General features: G+C 37.5%; 1 pseudogene; it reads left to right on the top strand.

Annotated features, from left to right (window-relative positions):
* The first annotated feature begins 1719 nt into the window (after positions 1 to 1719).
* Positions 1720 to 3883, top strand: LOC110743504 (annotated as a pseudogene).
* The last annotated feature ends 5194 nt before the right edge of the window (positions 3884 to 9077 follow it).

Below are 9077 nucleotides of genomic sequence, written 5' to 3' on the forward strand. Positions count from 1 at the left end.
TGTGTCGACCTTAGACCATAATTCAGCTGTTACATTTTGTAGGGCTAAGACTTTATTTAAAATAAGCATTCTTTTGGGAGAAAATTGGCTATAGGCTATTCTAGGAATCAGAGTCTTTTTTTCCATTTTATTTTCTTGTTTGGATATTTGGAATTAATTCATAATTTACACATATTTCTTTAAGTTGAGTACTTACAGACTGCTGACAACTATTGATAACTTTGATTTTTGGTTCTAAGACATTTTGGTGTAAACCAATGATACTTGAAAATCTATATATTCTCTTTAAATGTAATTCATTGAAATATTAATTTAGCAAACTCATTTTATAGTCCAATGAACAGTGACTTGTAAAATGAAGTCTATTTGATTGCATGACTTCATGAAAAATGCTGATATGTTTAACTTGGCTAATATAGAAAGTGTTCTATTGTTTGTAGTAGTGGTGGTGTTTTTCACCAAGTGTGCTGTGTTAAAGCCCATCTTGAATATTAAGCATTTGTTCCATGTATTGCTGCAAAACACCCTGGTTCTATAATCCTTTAAAGACAAATTGAGTGAAACAAATCTGACCAGTCCTGGGGGTATTAGTTATATTTTGAAACGAACTCAAGCCCAGATACGCATTTCTAAATTGTGATTTTCATGGAAAGTGATTATTCAGGACTGGTAGTAATATGAAATGTTGTAGTTTGGTAGATGTGTTATATTATGAAAATTGACAAAAGTAAGAGTTTTTGTTTTGTTTTGTTTTTTGTGTTTCATGAGACATAATGCCTTACTGTCATCAAACTTCAAAACCTTATACATAATATAAACTTATTTGTGCTAACTTCTTATTTTTAAAATTTGAGATGAAATTGACACATATGTATTATCTAATATAGTAGCTCTTGCAATATATGGTTTTTGAGCATTTAAAGTGTGGCTGGTCTGACTGAGGAACTACATTTTAAATTTTATTTAATTTTAAATAATTTAAATTTAAATTCATATGGCCACATGTGGCTAGTGGCTACAATATGGAACAGTGCAGCCTCAGACAGTACCTCTCAACTGGGGATCTAGAAGGGAGTTAAATCGTCGTGCCCAAAGGCACGCACTGTTTCTAATTAATCAGTTTACCTCTTGTGCATCAAGAATACTATGTATCATTATTAGACTAATTAAGAAAATAGTGTCTCAAATTATTTTCTGTGAGGCCTAATTCTCTCACAGCATCTAATTGAGAACGGCTGTTTTAGAAAGTTCCCTCATTTCCTTTTCCATTCATACCACCCCCAAAGATCCCCCAAATGAAAATCACTATTCTTTTGTTTGTATCCATTGATGATTTTTGTCTGTTCTTTGACTTCATACAGATAGAAATATACAGTGTGTTTTATGTTGGGGATGACTTCTGTCACTTTACAAAATGTTTTTGAGATCCATATTGTATCTGGTAATAGTTCATTTATTTATATTGCTATGCAGTATTTCATTGTATCAACATATCAAAATTTGTTTACCTATTTCTAAATTTGTCCATTTCATTTAAGTTGACAAATTTATTAACATAAAATTTTTAGAACATCTTCTATTATCTCATTAATTTCTATAGTATCTATAATAATGTCCCCTATCTCATATTTGATGTCAGTAATTTACTTATGCCATCTTGCTAGGAGTTTATCAATTTTATAAAAAATTTTTAAAAATGACGTTGACCTTGTTGATTTTCTCTATGGTTTTATATTTTATTTATCCTTTCATCACCATTAGCCCTTTCTTTCACTTATTTTATAAGGTAAAACTAGTTAAAACTAAATCTAGTTTTTCTCATAGGCTTTTATTTATTATATAAATTTCCAGTTATGTATGAAATACCCATTCTTTCCATTTATTTACTGATTCTGCAGACTTCATTGAGCACCTGTCTACCCCATGGAAGGAGCTGGGATAAGCATTAGTAAACAAGATCACCACAGTTCTTGCCCTTTTGTCTTCACAATTTTGTTCAGTAGGTAGATACTGGGAAAGAAATGGCAAGATAGCCAGGCCTGGTGGCACATGCTTATAATCCCAGCTACTTGGGAGGCTGAGGCAGGAGGATTGCTTGAGCCCAGGAGTTTGAGACCAGCCTGGACAATGTAGTGAGCCCTTAGTCTCACTACAGCTATTACCCACCATCCACTGGAGTTCCTTAATCCCTCAATGAGGCTCTGTGGTCCACTGCAAGGACCCTTTGATTCTACACCTCACCACCTATGAACAGCTCAGTAACAGAGATCATAATTTTATGCACAGTTCTGTTTTGGGGTAGCCTTGGAGTCTGGAGAGCAAAATCTATCAGCACAGGTTTAATTTTTACCCCCAAACCCTGTATTCTTGGCAGGGAGGACAAGTGGGTCTCAAGGGTAGCAGATTCAGAGCTCTACATATGGGAGCAGCTACACCTACCCCCAAGCTCCCTGGGCTGTACAGTGGTTGATGGGCAGATGGGCTTTCACAGTGACACCTTTAGCAAGGCTTCTGGGGTGAACAGCCTGTAGCAGGACATGGTCAGCCTGAAGATTGGGATGTCAGCTCCTCTGCAGTCAAGGACAGTAGGCTCTGTCGTCAGCAGTGTGGCACTGATTGGCATCCTTTCTGGCAATGATGGGGCATATGTGAACATGGCAGTTTCAAAGCTGACCTCATGGGCTGCCATTGCCAGCAAGCCTGCAAAACCATGGCCTAAAATGGAAACAAAGAGTGGGCCTGTCATAGGGGGTGCACTGCCCACTCCATCTATAAAGCATAACATGGATATTGACACCAGGGAAAACAAGGGGCCTGTGCTGAAGACCCCAGACCCCCAGAAGACACTATCCTCACAACTCCAGAAGGTGCCTCATCTTCTCCCAATGAAGCTTCCTGCTTTGGCTCAACCACAGTATCAGAACCCTCATCAGTCACTCCAGACCTACTGGATCATTCCTCACATGGAAATATGGCATTTGGGCAGAGAAGAGGGGCCAACAGTGATAGTAACTCTCCTGGAAATACCAAGACTAATTCTGCCCCAAGTGTAAAAAAAACTGAAAGCTGCCCATAATTATAATCCTAAAGAATTTGACTGGAATCTCAAAACTGGACATGTGTGCATTATAAAGAGCTATTCTGAGGATGACATTCACTACTCCATTAAAAGTACTCCATTTTGTGTAGTACAGATCATGCACTATGTACTTGAACAGTGCATTCAGCTCCATAAGCAGCAAAGGGCCTGCCTACCTGCTCTTCAGCATCAGTGGGAGTGGGTATTTCTGTGGGGTGGCCGAGATGAAGTGCTCTGTGGACAGCAGCACCAGTGCTGGAGTCTGGTCTCAAGACAAATGGAAGGGAAATTTTGATATCGAGTGAATTTTTGTCAGTGATGTGCCCAATAACCAGCTCAGGCACATCAGACTGGAGAATCATGACAGCAAGCCAGTCATAAACCATAAAACACAGGAGGTGCCTTTAGAAAAAGAAAAACAAGTGCTGAAAATTATCAGCTTCCTACAAGCACACAACGTCCATCTTCGATGACTTTTCTCACTATGCGAAATGCCAGGACGAGGAGGAGGTGATGTGCAAGGAATGACACAATCAAAATAAACAATAAGAACAAACCAGTTTCTTGTGTGTTCTAACAATTGATTTTGAAAAAGCATTTATAAAGCATGTGCTTGGTCAGCTCCAGTGTGTTGTCTTGTGCAGGGGTTGAGTATTGCATCTTTGTCTTTTTGTAGTTTTTTTTCCGCCCCCCACAGATGGATCCACATTCACTTGTACTTTTTAAAATGATACTGAATAACTCACTCTCATGCCTGTAATCCCACCACATTGGGAGGTGGGTGGATCATGAGGTTAGGAGTTCGAGACCAGCCTAGCCAAGATGGTGAAACCCCATCTCTACTAAAAATACAAAAATTAGCCAGGCATGGTGGTGAGTGCCTGTAATCCCAGCTACTTGGGAGGCTGAGGCAGGAGAATTGCTTGAGCCCAGGAGATGGAGGTTGCAGTGAGCCAAGATGGCATCACTGCATTCTAGCCTGGGCAACAGAGTGAGACTCTGTCTCAAAAAAAAAAAAAAAAGTTTTTTTGGATCACCTTATCAATGAGACCAATGTGAAATATAAGTATCCTTTAAAACAAACAAAGCAAAACAAACAAACCTAGTACATCCAAATTAATTTTTTCTATTTTGTCAGAAATTATGGTCTTTTTCTTAAATTCACAGTCATTTAATATCTCCATTTGAGATTTCATATTTCTCACCCCTTTATTGCTTTATAGCAAAGATAAGAAACCATGAGTTTTTTTCTCATTTAAAAGTATTCTGTTAAAATCCCTTGAAAATATCTACCAAGTGGTTTCTCTCTTCCTCACTGCCCTGTTGTCTGATCTGGCTGGATAGTAATGGGATGCAATGTGCAGAGGAATTAGATGTTTTAGGTCTGATTCAATGTTTAGTTATTCTTAGTTGTTTGCAGATCGTTTTTAATTTCCTCCTTTTTCTTCACTGGAGAATCCTCATGGTGTCTTTAAGTTTTATACCAATAATGCTGAGCTTTAAGTGTAGAATCTCATGGTATAGACAGAGTGAAGGATGGTGTCACCGACTGTAAATTTCACCATGTCTAATTTTTTTTTTCTGTTGAATGGGTAAAAACAAAAAATAAACCCTTTTAAAACATGAAGTAGGCCAGGGATGGTGGCTTACGCCTGTAATCCCAGCATTTTGGGAGGCCAAGGCAGGCGGATCACCTGAGGTCGGGAGTTCGAGACCAGACTCACCAACATGGAGAACCCTGTCTCTACTGAAAATACAAAATTAGCCAGGCATGGTGGCACATACCTGTAATCCCAGCTACTCCGGAGGCTGAGGCAGGAGAATCGCTTGAACCCAGGAGGCGGAGATTACAGAGAGCTGAGATCGTGCCATTGCGCTCCAGCCTGGGCAATAAGAGCAAAAATTCCATCTCAAGAAAAAAAAAAGATTTAAAAAGAGTTAGCTTTCATGTTTTGTGAAATAAGGGACTCATGAAATAATTGGACTCACCACCACCTGGAATTTTAGTTGAAGATGAACATAGTGACTCCACCAAAGATTCTACTAGCACTCCAGGAATGGTTCCTTAACTGAAATGGAAATTCACAAATGACAGATAAAGAATTCAAAGTAGGAATTGCAAGGAAGCTCAATGAAATCCAAGACAAGGTTGAAAATTAATGAAATCCAAGACAAGGCTGAAAATTAACACAAAGAAACTTTTAAACAATCTAGGAAATGAAAGAAGAGATAAACATCTTAAAAATAAATCAGAGTTTCTGGAATTAAAAATCTTAAGGAATTTCAAAATATAATCGAAAACCTTATCACTGCACTGGATGAAGCAGGGGATTGAATTTCAGAGCTTGAAGACTGGTCTTTTGAACTAATCTAGGCTGACAAAAATAAAGAAAAAAGAATTTTATAAAATGAGCAAAGTCTTTGAGAAATATGAGATTATGTAAAGTGACCAAACCTATGAATTATTGGCATTCTAAGAGAGTAGAAAAAGTAAACAACCTGGAAAGTATATTGAGGGAGTAATTCAAGAAAAATTCCCTAATATTACTAGAGAGGTAGATATCCAGATACAAGAAATCTGGAGAACACTTGCAAGATACTATACAAAACAAACATCACCAAGGCATATAGTCACCAGAATGTTCAAGGTCAATGCTAAATTAAAAAACAAAAATCTGAAAGGCAGCTAGAGAAAAAGGGTAAATCACTTTCAGAGGGAACCATGTCAGGTTAACAGCAGACTTCTTGGCATAAACCTTACAAACCAGGAGAGAACGAGGACCTTTTTTTTTTTTTTTTTTTTTTTTTTTTTTGAGACAGAGTCTTGCTGTCATCCAGGTTGGAGTGCAGTGGCATGATCTTGACTCACTGCTGCAACCTCTGCTTCCCAGGTTCAAGCAATTCTCCTGCCTCAGTCTTCCAAGTATCTGGGATTACAGGCATGTGCCACCATGCCCGACTAATTTTCATACTTTTAGTAGAGATGGGGTTTCACCATGTTGCTCAGGCTGGTCTTGAACTCCTGACCTCAAGTAATCTACCTGCCTTGGCCTCCCAAAGTGCTGAGATTACATGTATGAGCCACCACGCCTGGCCTGAGGACCTATTTTCAGCATTCTCAAAAAAAAAAAGAAAAAGAAAAAGAAAGAAATTCCAAACAAGAATTTTGAATTCTGCCAAACTAAGCTTCATAAGTGAAGGAGAAATACAATCTTTTTTAGACAAGCAAGTGCTAAAGGAATTTGCTACCACTAGACCAACCTTACAAGAGACCTAAGGAAAGTCTAAACATGAAAACAAAAGAGTGATACCTGCTACTACACAAACATACTTAAGTACGTGGCCTGTAGACCCTCTAAAGCAAAAACATAATAGAATTACAAAGCAAACAGCTAACAATTTTACAATAGGTTCGAAACCTCACATATCAATATTAACTTTGAACATAAATGATCTAAATACCCCACTTAAAAGCACGGAATGGCAAATTGGATAAAAAAAAAGACTCATTAATCTGCTGTCTTCGAGACCAATCTCACATATAATGACACTCATAGGCTCAAAATAAAGGGTCAGAGAAAGATCTGCCATGCAAATGGAAAAGAAAAAAGAGAAGGAATTACTATTCTTATATCAGAACAAAACAGACTTTAAACCAACAACAGGAAAAAAGAACAAAGAAGGGCAATACATAATGATAAAGTGTTCAATTCAAGAAGACTTAACTATCCTAAATATTTAAGCTCCCAATACTGGAGTATCCAGATTCATAAGACAAGTACTTCTAGACTTGTTATAAGATTTAGACATTCACACAATAGTGGGGACCTTCAACACAACAATGACTGCTTCAGACAGATCATCAAGTCAGAAAACTAACGAAAAAATTCTGGGCTTAAACTTGACACTTGACAAATTGAACCTAATAGACATCTACAGAATACCCCACCTATCAACCACAGAATATACATTTTTTATCTGCACATGTAACATAGTCCAAGAGTGACCACATAATCCCCCATAAAGCAAGTCTCAATACATTAAAAAAAATCAAAATCCTACCAACTGTACTCTCAGATCACAGTGAAATAAAAATAAATAGCAAGAAAATCTCCCCAAACCATACAATTTCATGGAAATTAAACAATGTCCTCCTGAATGACTTTGGGGTGTATGATGAAATCAAGCCAGAAATAAAAAAAAATTTCAACTAAATAAAAAAAGACACAGACTACCCTAATCTATGAGATTTAGCAAAAGCAGTGTTAAGAGGAAAGTTTATAGTGCTAAATGCCTACTTCAAAAAGTTAGGAAGATCTCAAATTAATGATCTAATGTTGCACCTCAAGGAACTAGAAAAACAAGGATGAACTAACCCTAAAGCTAGCAAAATAAAAGAAATAACTAAAATTAGAGTGGAACTGAATGAAATTGACACCCAAAAATTCATATAAGGAATTTATGAAACCAACAGTTGATGTTTGAAAGAATATACAAGACTGATAGACCATTAGCCAGATTTACAAAGAGAAAAGATCGAAATAAGCACTGTCAGAAATGACAAAAGTGACATTACAACTGATCCCACAGAAATAAAAAAAAATGCTCCGGGACTATTATGAACATCTCTATGCAAACAAACTGGGAAATCTAGAGGAAATGGATACATTCTTTCATGAAGAAATTGAAACCCCGAACAGACCAATATTGAGTTCTGAAATTGAATCAGTAATAAAAAAACCTAACAATCAAAAAAGCCCTGGACCAGAAGGATTCACAGCGAAATCCTATCAGGTGTACAAAGAAGACCTGGTACTTGTTCTACTGAAACTATTTCAAAAATTTGAGGAGGAGGATCTCCCTCTTAACTCATTTTTGAAGCTAGCAACACCCTGACAAAGACACAACCACTAAAGAAAACTACTGGCCAATATTCCTGATGAACATAGATACAAAAAACCTCAACGAAATACTAACAAACTGAATTCAGCAGCACATCAATAAGTTAATTGACCATAATCAAGTAGGCTTCATTCCCAGGATGCAAGGTTGGTTCAACATATGCAAATCAGTAAATGTGATTCATCATATAAACAGAATTATGTTACAAAAACTATATGATCATCTCAATAGATGCAAAAAGAGCTTTAGATAAAATCCAACATTCTTTCATGGTAAAAACCCTCAAGAAACTAGGCAACCTACCTCAAAATGATGAAAGCCACTTATGACAAACCCACAGCCAACAACATACTGAACAGGCAAAAACTGGAAGCATTCTCCTAGATAACTGGAATAAGACAAAAATGCCTACTCTTCCCCCTCCTATTCAACATAGCATTGGAAATACTAGTCAGAGCAATCAGGCCAGAGAAAGGCATCCAAATAGGAAAATAAGTCAAACTATCTCTTCTTGCTGATGATATAATTCTATTCCTTGAATACCCTGAAGACTCCATCAAAAGGCTCCAGGAATCAATAAACAACTTCAGCAAATCTTTAGGATACAAAATCAGTGTACAAAAACCAGCTGTATTTCTATATACCAATACTGTTCAAGCTGAGAGCTAAATCAAGAACACAGGGAGTGGGGTAGAGGGAAGGAGAGCATTACCAAAAATAGCTAATGCATGCTGGGCTTAATACCTAGGTGGTGGTTTGATAGGTGCAGCAAACCATCATGGCACATATTTACCTATGTAACCAACCTGTACATCCTGCACATGTACCCCAGAACTTAAAAATTAAAAAATTTCTGCATATCACTAATTATTAGATAAATGCAAATCAAAAACACAATAATGTAACGCCAGCACTTCGGGAGGCCTAGGCAGGCGGAACACTAGAGGTCATGACTTTGAGACCAGTCTGGCCAACATGGTGAAACCCCATCTCTACTAAAATTACAAAAATTAGCAGGGCCTAGTGGCATGTGCCTGCGATTTCAGCTACTCGAGAGCTTGAGGCAAGTGAATAGCTTGAGCTCGGGGCAGGGTGG

Source organism: Papio anubis, chromosome 5 (assembly GCF_008728515.1).
Source record: "Papio anubis isolate 15944 chromosome 5, Panubis1.0, whole genome shotgun sequence".
Taxonomy (NCBI): Eukaryota; Metazoa; Chordata; class Mammalia; order Primates; family Cercopithecidae; genus Papio; species Papio anubis.